Here is a 16,883-nt window from a genome sequence, read left to right on the forward strand (position 1 = left end):
GGGAGGGAGGGAGGGAGAGGGAGAGGGAGAGGGAGAGATAGAGATAATGTGCCAGGTGCAATAAAGTGCAATAAAACAAGGTATGCTTATACAAGACACAGTTTAAATTAACAACAACCCACTCCTGCGTACATCTTAATCTAATAGTAGATACTTAATCTAATTACTAAGGGAGCTCTTGTGGCCTAGAAGTACAGTGACACTGCCAACCTAAAAGTTGTTGTGTTGTTAAGTGCCATGTAGACGGAGGTGACTCATAGTGACCCTATGAGTGAAAGACCTGGGCACCATTCTAACTTTGGTCTACCAGAGGCTTTCTGAAGCTGTAAATCTTTTTGGGAGGAGAGTATACATCTTTCTCTCCTGAACTGACAAGTGGTTTTGAACTGTTGAATTCAAAGTTAACAGAAATACAAATCCAATACATTTTATACTAGGCTACCACAGCTTCTTCTGAGAGGATGGTTTAGTAATTAGGAATTGTTCTACCAACCCAAAAGCAATTGGTTCAAACCACCACCTGCACTGTAGAAGAAATGTGAGCAATCTCCTTTCATGAAATTTACTGCCTCTGAAAACTGATTAGAGAATCAGTTATAGGTCATTTCCTAAAAATGTTGCAGTGTTGTTCTGGACTGTTGAAGTGCCTGCAGCTCCTAGCAACCCTTTGTACAATAGCTCTGAAGCTTGAGCTATCCTGAGCTAAACTCATCAACTCCAAAAGATTTAATCTCATTTCCCCTGTAATTTAGCCAATCCATCTCATTCTGGGTCTTCGTCTCCTAGATTGTCCCTCCACCCTTCTAAATATGATGTCCTTCTCCAAGTCTGGTCCCTTGTGAAAATAAGTTCAAAGTATTTGAGAAGGAACTTAAAATTCCTTGCCTCCAAGGAGCATCTGGACTTCACACTCACCAACACAGACCTTTTTTGTTCTCCTGGCAGTCCACAGTATATTCAATACTCTCCTTCAGCACCACAAATCAAAGACATAGATTCTTCTTCTATCATCCTTAGTCACTGTTCAGTTTTCTGATGTATAGCAAGTAATTGAGAAGACCATGGCCTATATCAGCCACATCTTAGACTCCAGATTGACATTGTTGCTCTAGAGAGTTCCCTGATAGAAGGCTTTCTCAATGCAATTCATCTTTTGATTTAGTGACTGATGGTGCCAAGAGTATTGATTGTGGAGCCAAGGAAGCTGAAGTTGTTAATAATCTCAATCTTTTTCTGTCTATCATGAAGACGTCAATTGGTCCAGTGATGAGAATCTTTGTTTTCTTGATGGTGAGCTTCAATCCATACTTAAATCTACCATCCCTGACTTTCTGCAGCAAGCGCCCAGGTTCTCCTCAGTTTCGGCAAATAAGATTGTGTCATCTGTGTAACACAGATTACTGATGATCTTCCTCCGATCATGATGCTACCATCCTCCTCATAAAGTACAGCTTCCTGAATGATTTGTTCTACAGAAGATTGAAAAGGTATAGAGTTAGGATGCATCCCTGACACACATCTTTCCTGATCCTGAACCATTTTTCCCTGCTCTGACACCTCCTAGTCCAAGTACAGGTTTCACATGAGCACGGTTAAGTGTTCTGAGTTTTCCATCCTTCTCAAGGTTAGCCACAATTTATTGTTATCCACACAGTCAAATGCTTTTGCATAGTCAATGAAACACAGATAGACATTCCTCTGATACTCTGCTTTCAGCAAAGATATATCTAACTTTGGCTTTGATCTCTCTCTTGCCACAGACTCTTCTAAACCCAGCTTTCACCTCTTCTGATGCACTGATCTAGTAATTTTTGGATAATCTTCAGCAGGATATTGCTTGTGTGTGATATTTGTTATAGTATTCGATAATTTCCACACTCTGTTAGGTCACCTTTCTTTGAATTGGAATATATATAGATAAATCTCTTGCAGTCAGTTGTCTAAGTAATTGTCCTCCAGATTTCTTGGCACAACCTGATGAGCCCATCCTTTATGAACAATACCTTTTCTTATATCATTGAGCTATGCAATTGTGTTAGTAATATTTTTTCTAAAATTACTACTTTATTGGTTTAATATCACAAGTCATTTTAATAGCTAGTAGTCAAATAAAAACTTAATGATTTACCTAAATCTACATAGATCATAAGTATCATGACATCATTTTAAAGACTGAAATATGCCTGATTTAAGCTTTTCAGCGACAATTTCAGTCACTGTATATGTATGTGAATAAGAACTATCAAAGGAGAAATAATACCTTCGATTTATTATGCTTATGAAGTATACTGAACATAATACAAACTACCAAAATAATAAATTGGTCTTGGAAAAAGTGAAGTCAGACAGTTCTTTAGAAATGAAGATGCAGAGACTTTCTCTCACATAGTTTAGGCATGTTATAAAAAGGGTCACAATTCTCAGCGTTTTGTAAACCGAAAGAACTGAAGAGCAAATTCAAGCTTCAAGCTGTAATACTTAAAGATGCTATGGATAGAATATTGAATGATCCAAATTATATCAGGAGAAGTTGGAAGGAATAAACTGAGTTACTGCACCAAAAAGAATGCTGACGCAGAAAAATTTAATGAAAGAATATATGACCAAGAAGCAATGGTAATGAAGGAGGAAGTTCAAGCTCTCAAGAAACTGGCAAAAAATCAAAGCCTCAGGAACTGATGGAATATCGCTTGACATATTTAAAAAACATCCTGCCTTGGATATGCTCACTAAGTTATCTAAGAAATCTGGAGTTCATAAAATTAATATACATTTTTTTACACACTGGATTTATCCCTTTTTGTTTACCCACCTCAGAATAAAATAAAAATTGAATACATATATAAAATATTCAATTTAATCACTAAAAAAATATAAAAGAAATCTGGAGGACAATTACCTGGCCAGCTGCCTGGCCAAGATCCGTATTTATTTCCATTCCAAAAAGAAGGTGATAAGATGGAGTGTAGAAATTATCCACTAATATCAATAATATCACATGCAAGAAAAATATTGCTGAAGATTATAAAAAAATGCCTGGAAAAGCAGATCAACAGAGAACTACCAGAAGTACAAGCTGAATTTAGAAGAGGCTGTGGCACTAGGAACATCATTGCCAGTATCAGATGGATCTTGGCAGAAAGCAGAGAGTACCACAAGACTGTCTACCTGTGTTTCATTGAAAATGCAAAGGCATTTGACTGTGTGATCATAACAAATTGTGTCTAACCATGAGAAGAATGGGAATCCCAGAACACTTGACTGTGCTGATGCAAAATCCATATTTGGATCAGGAGACAGTCATCGGAACAGAGCAAGGAAGCAATGCATAGTTCAAAATCAGTAAAAAGAGTACTTCAAAGATGCGTACTGTCTCCATATCTTTTCAATTTATGTTGTAAATACGTCATTCCGGAGACTGGATTTTATGAGGAGGAATGTATCATCAACTGAGAAAAATCTGAGCATCTACTGCTGAAAGTCAAGGGCTGCAGTCTCAATATTGATTGAATCTCAACATCCAGCGAACAAAGATTCTCATTACTGGGCCAAATGGCAGCAGCACCATCATAGATAGAGAAGAGATTGGGATGGTCAACAATTTCAGCTTGCAGAATCAACAGTCTTTGAACAACCAGCCAAGAAATAAAAAAGATAAAGTATATTAGGAAAGTTTATTGTCAGGGATCTCTCCAGAGTGCTGAATTGCAAAAAATGTAAGTCTAGGGACTAAGGTGCTCCTGATACAAGCCATGTTCTTTACAATTACTTGCTATGGATTAGAGAGCTGACAATAAATAAGGATAACAGAAGAAGCCATGCTTTTGAGTTGTGATGCTTGAGAAAAATACTGAACAAACCATGACCTTCCAAGAGAACAAACATGTCTGTTCTGGAGAGTGTGAAACCAGTTTGATTTTTTAAGGCAAGTGTTTTGAAGCTCTGCCATGCATACTTCGGGCATGTTGCCAGGAGGGAACAGTCTTTGGAGAAGGATATCATTCTTGGAAGGGAGGATGGACAATTCAGGAGAGGAAGACCCTAGAAAAGATGGATTGACACAGTGCCTGTAATAATATAGGCAGAGATATTGAAGAACGTGAGATACGTTGAGAATAAGACAGAGTTCAGAACTATTGTGCCCAGGTTTGCTATGAATTTCAGGTATTTCTACAACACGTAACAACAACAGCAGTCAGGAGGGTTCAGTTCCTGGGAAAGAACATCGTGCTTTCAAAAGCAAAGGATCAGTGAAGGGGAAGATCCTTAACAAAACTGAGTGACACAGTGACTGTGCCAGTTAAATCTAAGCATTGAAGACATTGTGAAAGTTGTACTGCATCAGGTAAAGTTTTATTCTGCTGTGCACAAAGTCACTATGATTCAGAATTGACTCCATGCAATACAGCAATATTTATAATTTGTAAATTTTATTCCACATATAATATTTATGATGTAAAAAGTATATAAAACTTTAAAACAATACATATTTTTTTCTGAACTGTTTACCACATAACAGACTCTGAGATAATCATCTGATATTCATTATCTAATTTTATCCTGAAGACAACCTTTCAGCATAGACTTTATAATTATCAGAAAGTAAATATATATAAATAAATACTATTAAAGATATTAAATTGGTGGTACTTAATAGCAAGTAGCAAAATTGAATTAGAAATTGCATTACTTACATCAAAGTCTGAGCTTGAAACCACTACTGAATAATTTGTTGAATTAAACAAGGATATTAGTCTCACATAGATGACAGTGATTTAAGGTTCTTGAGTAATATTTTCTTTATCTGTGCAAAAGAGAAGGTTTTGAAAATTCAAAATATGTCCAAAGAATGCAATGAGTTATTTCCATTTTGAAAATGTGAAGTTTGATAGGTCATCTTGTTCACTCAATTTTTAATGTCATCATCACATCCATCAATATATATACAGGAAGGCATACATTTTGAAGAAAAATATCTTTTCTATGACTTATATGAGTAAAAGAACAGTTATAATTATTAATATTATTATTAAGATTGTAATTGATAATATTCAGTTAAAAAGTTCTCTAAGGACTTGTTAAATTGTTATTTCATATTAAAATACAGATAATTGCAGGATAATTTAAAACTTTGGGTTGAGAAAGTAATTAATTTGAATTTCATTTCTTAAGCTTATAATTTATTGGCTTTAAATTCATCGAATTTCCAAATAAAATTTGATGGTTCATAAAAATTCTATTGCATAAATAAAGCAATTTCAAAATACATTTTAATACTAATTTTGATTGTATATTATGGCATTTGGTAGTCAGTTTAACACACATTTTGTTGATATATTTCTCTATTGTTGCACTGTTCTGTGCAATTTATGATAAGATATAAATAAATCAAAAACCTTAGGTATAATAAAATCATGTACTTGCTGTATATTTTTTCAATTTTAAAACTAATGTATTTCTGATGACATTACTTGAGTTTCACAAGGAGCAGGCTCTAAGATGGAGATTTATGTGCAGGAGATTTTTGCAGAGTGTTCTATTTATCAACACAAATTGAAGGGAATTAAGGAAGCAGGATTAGGAGATAGAGAAGCAGTCCATGAAGTTTGAAAGGGACCCACAAATCCTAGAAGTTCTAGAAATTCCAAGATTTCTAGAGCTAGATGACATGGAATTGAAGCAAGGTGACCAATTTTTAATATTTCTCCCAACTAGTCACTGAATGCAGGCTATCTGTAGGGTGAAAATATGTCCTTGAATGCAGTACCTTTCCTCTCCTAAAAATAATATCCAAGGAAACCTGAAGTAAACATGTCTGGGTGCTGGTAACACACAAACCTTAATTTTCAATTTTCTTTTGAGATTACCCCTGGCCATGACATATTCTAAGGCTGATGAAAGGGTATAAAAAGTCTGGCTTTTCATTCCAAAGTGAAATAATTCTGAATCTCCCTCAGAGCCCTACCACTGATGGTTGAATCTAAAATTATAAAAATAAAATAAATTTAAAAAGTCACGGGAATAAACTCTGAAGCTGAATCATCTGAAACACTGCTAGTAAGGAAAACTTCATAACTTGAAGCAAGTTAAGCAAATAAAGCCTATGGCTCTAAACTGCAATACAATTATTAACATTTCTCTGATTGAATTATTATTCCTAGTTACTCAACAGGACAGAGTAGAAAGATCCAAAAGAGTTACCAATGTGGTAAATCTTTACTGAAGTAGGTTGGCATATGTTCCTCAGAGGAGTTAGTAGAATTGAACTCCTAGGCTTTTGGTTAACAACTGAGCAGTGGAACTAATGCACTGAAAGGGCCTCTTGAAATGACATAAAAATTAAAGGAAATGAATTGATTAGAGTGGTTTACCAAGGATTTGAGAAACACAAATGAACTGTTGTTACTGTAGTTGTTATATGCTGTTGGGTTGAGTAAGACTCATAGCAATCCTATAAATAACAGATCTGAACCCTATCTTAAAATGTGTCATCTTTATCGTCTCTGAGAAATTTGATCCCATTTTTGCATTCACTTTGTCAGTTCATTTCATTGAGGCACTACTTCTCTTTTATCTGACCCTCAACATTTCCAAAAATGATGTCCCTTCACAGGGAATAACCCTTCCTAACAACATACACTAGAGAAAATATCAATTTCTGTGCTGAGCAAATAATTTGGTAAACTGAACTCAATTCAATGAAGAAGAATGCAGCATCAGGATCAGAGGAAGTCTATCAACAACTTGCATTAGGCAGATAGCACAACCTTGCTTGCTGAAAGTAAGGAGGACCTGAAGCACTTGCTGCAAAAGATCAAATACTATATCCTTCAATGTGGATTCTATGTCAAGATCAAGAAAACAAAAATTTTCCCCTTGGGACCTATAAGAAAGAACATCCTAGATGGATTAATGATTGAAATTGTCAACAGTTTCATCTTCTTTTTACCTACAATCAACACACTTGATACCAACAATCAGATCAGGAGACTTGTTGCATTGGAAAAATCTGCAGTCAAGGACCTCTCCAAATTACTGAGGAACAATGATGTAATTTTGAAGACTACAGTGCATGTGACTTTGGCCACAGTCTTTCTAATAATTACTATGGATCTGAGAGTTGGAAAAAAAAATGATTACAAAAAGGTAATTGTTGCCTTTGAGCTGTGATGTCGGAGATAGTACTGAATATCCCATGGAACTGTCAAATGAACAAACATATATCTTGGAGAAGTGCAGCCATAATGCTCCTTGGATGGAAATATTACAAAGTTTAATTTTATATATTTTGGGTATGTTGTTAGGAAAGGCTCTTCCTTGAAAAGAGACACCATGCTTGGCAAAGTAGGGGGTCAGCGAAAGAGAAGACCCTCAACCTGGTGGATTAGTACAGTGACTGCAGCAATGGGCTTAAATATGTTAGAAATGATGAGAATGACACAGGAGAGGACAATGTTCAGAATTGTTATTCATAGGATCTCAATAATTCATACTCAATTCAATAGCACCTAATAACAACAACATGCTCAATGTATGTGAGAAAAATCTTTGTTATTCTCACCTCTAAGGAGAACTTTTCTTCAAAAGTTGGCTGAATCTTCTCCAAGACATATTTATTTGTTTTTTCTTAGCAGTCTATGAGATATTCAGTACTCTTCTCTAACACCACAACTCACATGCATAAATTCTTCTCTCATTCTTTCATTTTCCAGCTTTCAGATGCACAGAAACTGATAAAACGATCATGGCCTGAATTGAGCATACTTGTTGTTGTTGTTGTTGTTGTTGTTATGTGCAATCGAGTCATTTCCGACTCATAGCGACCCTATACACAACAGCTCTAAACCCTGCTCTATCCTGCGCCAACCGCACCGCCTCTGACACACCCATCCCGATTACCCCAGTCACCGAATCAATCCATCTCATAGAGGGTCTTCCCCTCCTGCTTTGTCCCTCAACTCTCCCAAGCATGATGTCCCTCTCCAAGGACCTGTCCCTCCTGGCAACATGTCCAAAGTATGTCAGACGAAGCCCCAGAATCCTTGCCTCCAAGGAGCATACTTAGTCTTTTTAAAATTTATTTTCAATTAAAAATAATTTTTTGACTTGGAGAAAAGATTAAGCTTTGTCTTAAAGACTTTAGTTCATATGATTGCTAACAGTCATCTATCACTCTACGGCACTTAACAACAATTGATTTGCTTACAAAGTTCATATATGTTGCTTTTCACAACATCCTTTATTTACATTTTGTCTCATACAATCATTCCCATTCATTATATTTTACATAATTAACCAACATTGAAATTTGGCATACTTTTTAGTCTTTAAACTGATGTAATTGTTCTTCAGTTTTTTGGAGAGGTCCTTGATAGCAGACTTTCTCAATGTGATATTTGTTGTTTTGTTGTTGTTATGTGCCGTCGAGTCACTTGCGACTCATAGTGACCCTATGCACAACAGCCCTAAACTCCACTCTGTCCTGTGCCAATCGCACTGTCTCTGACACTCCCATCCCAATTATCCCAGTCACTGAATCAATACACCTCAATGTGATATATCTTTTTAATTCTTGACTGCTTATGCCAAAGCTTATGACTATGGATCGAAATAAGTTGAAATCTTTGGCAATGTCAATGTTTTTCCATCTATCATGATGTGGCGTATTGGTCCAGTGGTGAGGATTTTTGTCTTCTAGATGTTGAGTTGAAATTCATATTGAAGGCTGTAGTCTTTGATCTTCCACAGGAAGAACCTTGTATCCTCTTAATTTTAATCAAGCAAGATTGTGTAATCTGCATAGTGGAGGTTATTAATGAGTCTTACTCTGATCTTAATGTCACCTTCTAATTTATGGAGTCCAGGTTCTTGAATGTTTTGTTCAGCATACAGATTGAGTAGGTATGCAGAAATGATTCAGCCTTGATACCCATCTTTATTGAGTATAAACAAGGTAGTGAGAGGTGAAGGATTAAAAAAAAAGAAAGACAAAGAACTAAACATGTAGTTTCCCTTGCTCTGTCAGGGAAATAGCTTCTTGGTCTAGGTTTTGTGTGAACATATTTAAATTTTCTTAGATTCTCAATCTTCTCAATGCTAACCATAGCTGTTATGATACACACAATTGAATGCTTTTGCATAATCGATAAAACACAAGTGGGTATTCTTCTGATATGCTATGTTTTTTTGTCATTAGGTGCTGTCAAGTTAAGTACCATATGTAGTGATCCAATGACTTTCAGATCAAATCTTCTATTTCCACCATGCTTAAGTTCACTGTTCTAGTTATTATTAAAGTCCTTACTCTTTTTCTCCTATCCTTTGCTTTGCCCAGCATTATTTATTTTTCCAAAGACTGAGACCTCCTGATAAAAAGCCCAAAATTTGTGAGATACAGTTGCATGTTCTTTGACTCTAAAGAATGTCTTAGTTGTATTTACTCCAAGATAGATTTGTTTGTTCTTTCGGTAGTCCATATTTGCTGTTGTTGTTATATGCTGTCAAGTTTTAAGTAACTCACAAATTACCTTACAGCATGGTCTGAAAGATTGTAAATTTCTTGGGAGATTTGTCGTCTTTATCCCATAGAAGCACGGATGGATTTTTAACCATCTGGCTTTAGGTTGACGGCACAACTCCTTACCACTAAGGCATCAGACCTCCCATAGGACATTAATTACTCTGCACCAACACAACTCATGAACAATTCAAAGGCATGAATTCTTCTTCAATGTTCCTTATCTACTGTCCAAATTTTACATGCATTGAAGTAAATGAGAGCATCATGACTTGTATCAGGCATACCTTAGTCTTTAAAATGATGCCTTGGCTCTATAGCATTTTCAAGAAGTTAATAACCAACTTTCCCAGTGAAGCAAATCTTTTGAACTCTTGGCTACCACCATGTGTCAAATGTAGATCTAACTAAAATGAAATAATTAGTGACTTCAATCTATTCTCCATCAATTATAATGTAGTCTTTTGCTCAAGTTCTAAGAAAAGAACTTCTTATTGTTAATAGGTGTAACTGAAACAACTATGACTCAGTGACCCTATGATCAATAGATTTGAAGCTTATCTGACTGTGAACTGTCTTTAAAATATCAAATATAACCTTACAGTCACTGTGTCAATCATCTTGTTTAATGTCTTTCTCTCTTTGTCTGACTAACAGACTTTCCTAACAGGATGTCTTTTCTCAAGGACTAGACCTCCTGAAAATATTCCCAAAGTGTGTGAGATGAAATTTTATAATCATTCCCTTCAAGGAACACTGTTTGTACTTCTTCCGTGACAGATATGTTTGGCTTTTTTGGTCATTTGTTCTAGTTATTTTTTTTTTGGGGGGGGTGTGCTTTTACAGTATATGATTAATTTTGTATTATTCTCCAATACCAGACAGCCATTAAAACAATGGAATAAGATGGTTATTACTCAAGAAAATATAATGAAATGCTGACACAAATAAATTACTGAATAAAGACTAAATGAGTCCTTCACCTTTCAAAAATATTAGGCAAAAATGATAAAGACAAAGACCAGGACTTAATAGGCGTTGTTGTTGTTAGGTGTCATCAAGTGGAGTACAACTCATAGTCACCCACTGAACAGCTAACCTGAATTTTGAGATATGCTATGTTATCCTTGCTTGCTGCAGAAGATCAAGGAGTGCAGCCTTCAATATGGATTGAAGCTCACCATCAAGAATACAAAGATTCTCAACACTGGCTGATTTTCAGCATCATGACAGATGGTGAAGAGAATTGAGATTGTTGACAGCTTCAGATTGCTTGGCTCTATAATCAACATTCTTGGTACGAGCAGCCAGGAAATTAAAAGACAAATTACATTGGAAAAGGCTGCTGTCAGAGACTTCTCCAAGGTACTGAGGAGCAATGACATCAGTCTGGAGACTAAGGTGATCCTGATATAGGCCATGGTCTTTGCTATCATTTGCTATGCTTCAGAGAGCTGACAATGACTAGGGATGATAGAAACAGAGTTGATGCCTTTGAACTTTGATTCTGGACAAGATTATTTAATACACCATGGATTGCTAGAAGAACAAACAAGTTCGTCCTTGAGAGGGTTAAGCCAGGATGATCCTTGGAGGCAAGGTTCTGAAGCTCTGTCTGACATACTTTGGATATGTTGTTAGGTAGGATCAGTCCTTGGAGAGGTATATCATGCTTGGGAGGCTTGAAGGACAGCTCAGGAGAGGAAGACTCTCAATGAGATAGGTTGATTCTGTCACTTGGGTAATGGGGATAGGTGTGTCAGAGAAAGTAAGGTTGGCAAGAGATAGAGCAGGGTTTAGGGCTGTTGTGCATAGGGTCACTATGAGTCACAAGTGACTTGATAGCACATAACAGCAACAACAACAACAACAAAATGTCATAATTATCAGTTCCAAAACAGTCAAGCCTATTACTAAAGTCTTTGTATCAATCTATCTCGTAAAGTGTTTTCTTCTCCTTTGCTGCCCCACTCTCTCGCCTATCTTTTAAAGCATGGTGTCTTTTTTCAAAGAACAGCCTTACCTAGCTACATGTTCAAAGTATCAAAGATGAAGCTTTGCTATCCTTGTAAAAAATATCTTAACTCTTAATGTATCCATATCCCTAAAGATGCCTCTTTCAGACCATTGTCTTCTCAATTATTTGCTAAGCATCTGAGATCTGAAAAATGACTAAAGATGATAGAAGAAGAATTGGTGCCTTTGAGTTTTGGTTCTGAAGAAGAGTATTTAACATATCATGGACTGTCAAGAGAACAAAAGTCTTGCAGTGAGTGAAACCAGTTCGTTCCTTGGAGACAAGGATTTTGAAACTTAATTTCACATACAATAAATACGTCACCAGGAAGGACCAGTCCTTGGATAAACAGATCATGTTAGGAAGGGTAGAGGGTCAATGCAGAAGAGGAAATTGTGGAAGAGATGATTTGATACAATGACTGTGGCAATAGGGTCAAATGATTCAAAGATGGTGTCATTGGCTCAGGATAGGGAAAGATTCAGAGTCATTGTTTATACAGTCACTATAAATCATAACAGACTTGTCAGCACATAATAACAGCTAGCATGAAGTCAATTCCATGAATTAATGGCAAAGATCCTAGCATATAAAATAGAAATAGTCATGAATTTTCTGAAAATTATAATCCCAGTTACCCTGAAAACTTGAAACTAAAGAAACAGCACACTATTTTTGCTCAAATAATGCAGAAATTTCTCCCCCACAAAAAATACGATATAAGTCACAAAATTGCTATAGCTAAGAGCATAAACAAAAGGATAGAAGGATAATAAAGTGGACAAGTATGTTGCTGGTGTTATTTTCTGTAAGGCATAATTCATAGGTATCCAATAAGTAGCCCACTTAAACCACGTAAACCTTGTATTTTCCTGTGCCATCCTCATCATCTCTGACACATTAGGATCCAGTGCTGAAGTCATCATGTCAGTCTGTTTCTTTAGGGGTTTTCCTTTCCTTTGTTGACCCTCTATTTTTGCAAGTATGATGATCTTTTCCAAGGAAAAGGTTTACCTAGGCAAATGTCCAAAGTTTGAAGGAGAAAAATTTGCCATCTTTGCTTCTAAGGAGCACTCCAGCTGCACTTTATCCAAGACATATTTATTTCTTCTTTTGGCAGTCCATGGGATATTCAGTACTCTTTTCCAGCACCACAACACATAGGCATCAGTTCTTTTTTTGGGTAGTAATTATTAAACCTCCAGCTCTCTGATGCATAGCAAGTGCTTGAGAAAGCAAAGGTCTGAATCAAGTGCACCTTCGTCTTCAAACCGACATCATAGCTCTTCATCATTTTGGAAAGGTCCCTGACAGTGGACTTCCCAATGCAATAATTTTCCTGATTTCATGACTGCTGGTACTGAGTGTGTTGGTTGTTGATTCAAGCAAGGTGAAATCATTGGTGGATTCAATCCTTTCTATATCAAGCAGATCTGACACAATCTAAAATGAATGGTATTTTTAAAATTTAGGAAGAAATGAATGGAATAGAAAACAGAAAAAACAATTCAAATTATCCCTAAGCTGGTGCTTTGAAAGGGTCAATAAAATTGATAAATCACTGCTAAACTTAAAGAAAAATGAAATGAAAGAAAAGCACAATCTAAATAAGAAACTAAATGGACAACATCACAACAGAACTAACTGAAATAAAAATAATAATAATGAAATATTGTGAAAATCTATACTCTAACGAATATGAAAATCTAGAGAAAATGGACAAATATTTAGCAATGCAAAATATGCCAAAATTGACAGACACTGAAGTAGATAGAATACTTTAGCACAAAAGAATTGAACAGGTCGTAAAAATAAACCCCCAAACAACAAAAAAGTACTGACCAGATGGCTTCACCAGAAGATTTTACCAAGCATTCAGAGAAGATCTATCACCAATTCTACATAAAGAGTTTTAGAAATTTATAAAAGATGAAATAACCCCAAGCTCATTCTATGAAGCAAATATAATCCTAATACTGAAGTCACATAAAGACAACAACAAAATAGAAAATTTCAGACCCATATCTCTCATAAACATACACTCAAAAATTATTTACATAATTCTTGACAGGAGGATTCAAGAACTTATTAGAAAAGTATAATACATCATGACCTAGCAGGATTCATGGTAGATATGCAAGGTATGCAGGAATTGATAACAAGTTCAACACTAGGAAAATAATAAACATATTGTATCACATCAACAAAATGAACAAGGTGAACCAGATGATCATATCAATTGATTCACAAAATGCTTTTGCACAAAACCAAAAGCACTTTACTGACATATATACTCAAGAAAATAAGGGTAGAGGGGAATCTCCTCAACATAATTAAGGACATATAAACCAACAGCCAACATCATCCTCAATGGAGAAAAATTGGAGGCATTTCCCCTGAGAACAAGGCAAAGATGTCCACTAAAACCACCCTTATTCAACATTTAATTGGAAAACTTAGCAAAAGAAATAAAATTCAAAAAGGAAATAAAAGACATCCAAAGTAGGCAAAAGAGATGGAAAATTACCTCTATGTGCAGATGGTATGACAGGATATTTGGAAAATCCTATAGAATCTGCAAGTAAACTATTGGCTATAGTCAGCCAATTAATCAAAGTATCTGATACAAGATCAAAATACAAAGGTCAGTTGTATTTCTCTACAATAACAAAGAGAACATAAAACAATAAGGAAAAATAATACTAATTTTAATAGCTAACCACTAGATAAAATATTTGTTGTTGTTGCTATGTGCCATCGAGTTACTTGTGACTCATAGTGACACTATGTACAATAGCCCTGAAACCTGCTCTATCCTGTGCCACGTTTACTTTCTTTGACACACTTCTACTCATTATTCCAGTCACTTAATCAATCAATCTCATCTATGGTCTTTCTCTCTTTCTCTTTCCTGCCACCCTTCCAAGCATGATGTCCTTCTCTCCTTTCAACCTGCCCAGAGTATGCCAGATGAAGCCTCAGCATTCTTGCATCCAAATAACAGCTTGGTTTTAACCTCTCTAGGATGAAAATGTTTTTTCTCCTGGAAGTCCATGATATGTTCAATACTTATCTCCAGCATCACATCTCAAGACATCAATTCTTTTTCTATCCTCCCTTGTCATTTTCCAGCTTTCTGATGTATAGCAAACAATTTTGAAGGTTATGACTAGTACAAAATACTTAGAAAGAAAACTAACTCAGACAAAGTATATCTACACAGAGAAAATTACAAAACACTACTACAAGAAACAAAAAGAAACGAAGACTCTAGCATGCTCATTGATAAGAAGACTCAGCATTGTGAAATGACAATTCTAGAAGTTCAATGAAATCCCAATACAGACACAGATGCTATGCTTCAAATAGATGCTGCAGGCAATTTCCAATTTCTTCTGGAATGGAAAGAGACCACAGTAAAAAGAACAAATTCAGTGTGAGGAAAAATGAGTCCAACTTCAATTAACTCCATAAAAGAGAACTGTCCCCATCAATAACATTCAGAATGTAAAACCTACCCCATCGTAAGACATAGTCACCCATGCTACTGCATCTCTTTCTACTAATCACAGGGTCAAATATTCATCACAAGAGTTGTGGGGTTTGCTAATTAAATAGAATGTGGAGTGTCAGGGGAAGGCAGTGAATATACAATTTCAATCCAACAACACAAATAGACCTCTGATTTCTTCAATTTTCCAGCATATTTTGTCTCATAGCAGTCTTAGGTCAGCTTTTCTAACTTGATTTCTGGGTTTATGTCAGTCTACATTTTGCTTATCAACAATTAATTACATGTTTGTAGTGAGGTAAGTGGAGATCATGTCCCCCATTTCTCTTCTGTGACCAGCAAGAAAATTCAGTGCGATAGAATGAACTACTCAAGACTTAAGTTAGTTAAGAAGTAAAGGGATCTTGCTTGAATTTTCTACAGAGAGTTTTTCAATTTTGCCAGGATCATTTCTTAAAAAGGCTGTCATTTCTTCCCTTAACTAATTTCATCACCTTGTCAAAAATCAGTTGACCAAAAAAAAAAAATTAAAAAAAAATCAGTTGACCATAGGTACATGGGCTGATTTCTCGATTCTCAATTCTATTCCATTGATCTATGTGTCTGTCATTGTACCAGTACCATGCTGTCTTGACCACCAAGAGAGTGTAGTAGGATTTGAAATCAGAGAGTGAGATACCTCCTACTTTGTTTCTCTTTTTAAGGAGTGCTTTACTTATTTGGGGCCTCTTTCCATTCCAAATGAAATTGAAGATTGCTTTTTCCATCTCATCGAAGAATGGAATTGGTCTTTGTATTGGGATTGCATTGAAGATGTAAATTGCCTTTGGTAGTATTGTCATTTTCACAATATTGAGTCTTCCTATCCATGACCAAAGGTTATACTTACACTTCTCCATGTCTTTTTTTATTCTTGTAGTAATGTTTTATAATTTTCTTTGAATAGATCTTTTGGGCTTCTGGTTAGATTTACTCCCAAATATTTATTCTTGTGATTAGCTATTGGAAGGGTATTGGTTTTTGTTTTTTTTTTAAATCTCCAGTTCTGTATTCTCTTTGTCACTGTAGAGAAATCAAATTGATTTTTGAATATTGATCTTGTATCCTGCCACTTAGCTGAATTGGTCAACTATGTTCAGTAATTTTCTTCCTGAGTCTTTAGGGTTTTCAAAGTATACTGTCATATCTTCTATATAGAGAGAGAATTTTATCTCCTCCTTGCAAGCAAGATTATGCTGAAGATTATCCAAAAATGACTGGAACAGCACATCAGCAGAGAACTGCCAAAAGTCCAGGCTGGTTTTAGAAGGGGACATTGTACTAGAGATATTGTAGCTAATGTTACATGGATCTTGGCAGAAAGCAGGGAGTACCAGAGGAATGTCTATCAGGGCTTCATTGATTATGCAAAGGCGTTTGACTATGTGGATCATAACAAACTGTGGCTGACTCTGAGAAGAATAGGAATCCCAGAACACTTGATCATGCTAATGCGAAACTTATACTTGAACCAAGATGTAGTTGTCAGAACAGAGCAAGGAAACACTGCATGGTTCAAAATTGGGAAGGGCGTATGCCAGAGATGTGCCCTGTCTCCATATCTTTTCAGCCTATATGCAGAACAGATCATCTGGAAGGCTGGACTCTATAAAGAGAGATGTGGCATCAGGATTGGTGGAAGGTGCATAAACAATCTGCGTTATTCAGATGACACACCCTGCTTGCTGAAACTGAGGAGGACCTGAAGCGCTTGCTGCTGAGAGTCAGGGGCTGCAGCCTTCAATATGGATTGAGGCTCAATGTCAAGAAGACAAAGATTCTCACCACTGGACCAATTG

Source organism: Elephantulus edwardii, unplaced genomic scaffold (assembly GCF_000299155.1).
Source record: "Elephantulus edwardii isolate Elephantulus edwardi_28Jun2011 unplaced genomic scaffold, EleEdw1.0 scaffold00009, whole genome shotgun sequence".
NCBI lineage: Eukaryota > Metazoa > Chordata > Mammalia > Macroscelidea > Macroscelididae > Elephantulus > Elephantulus edwardii.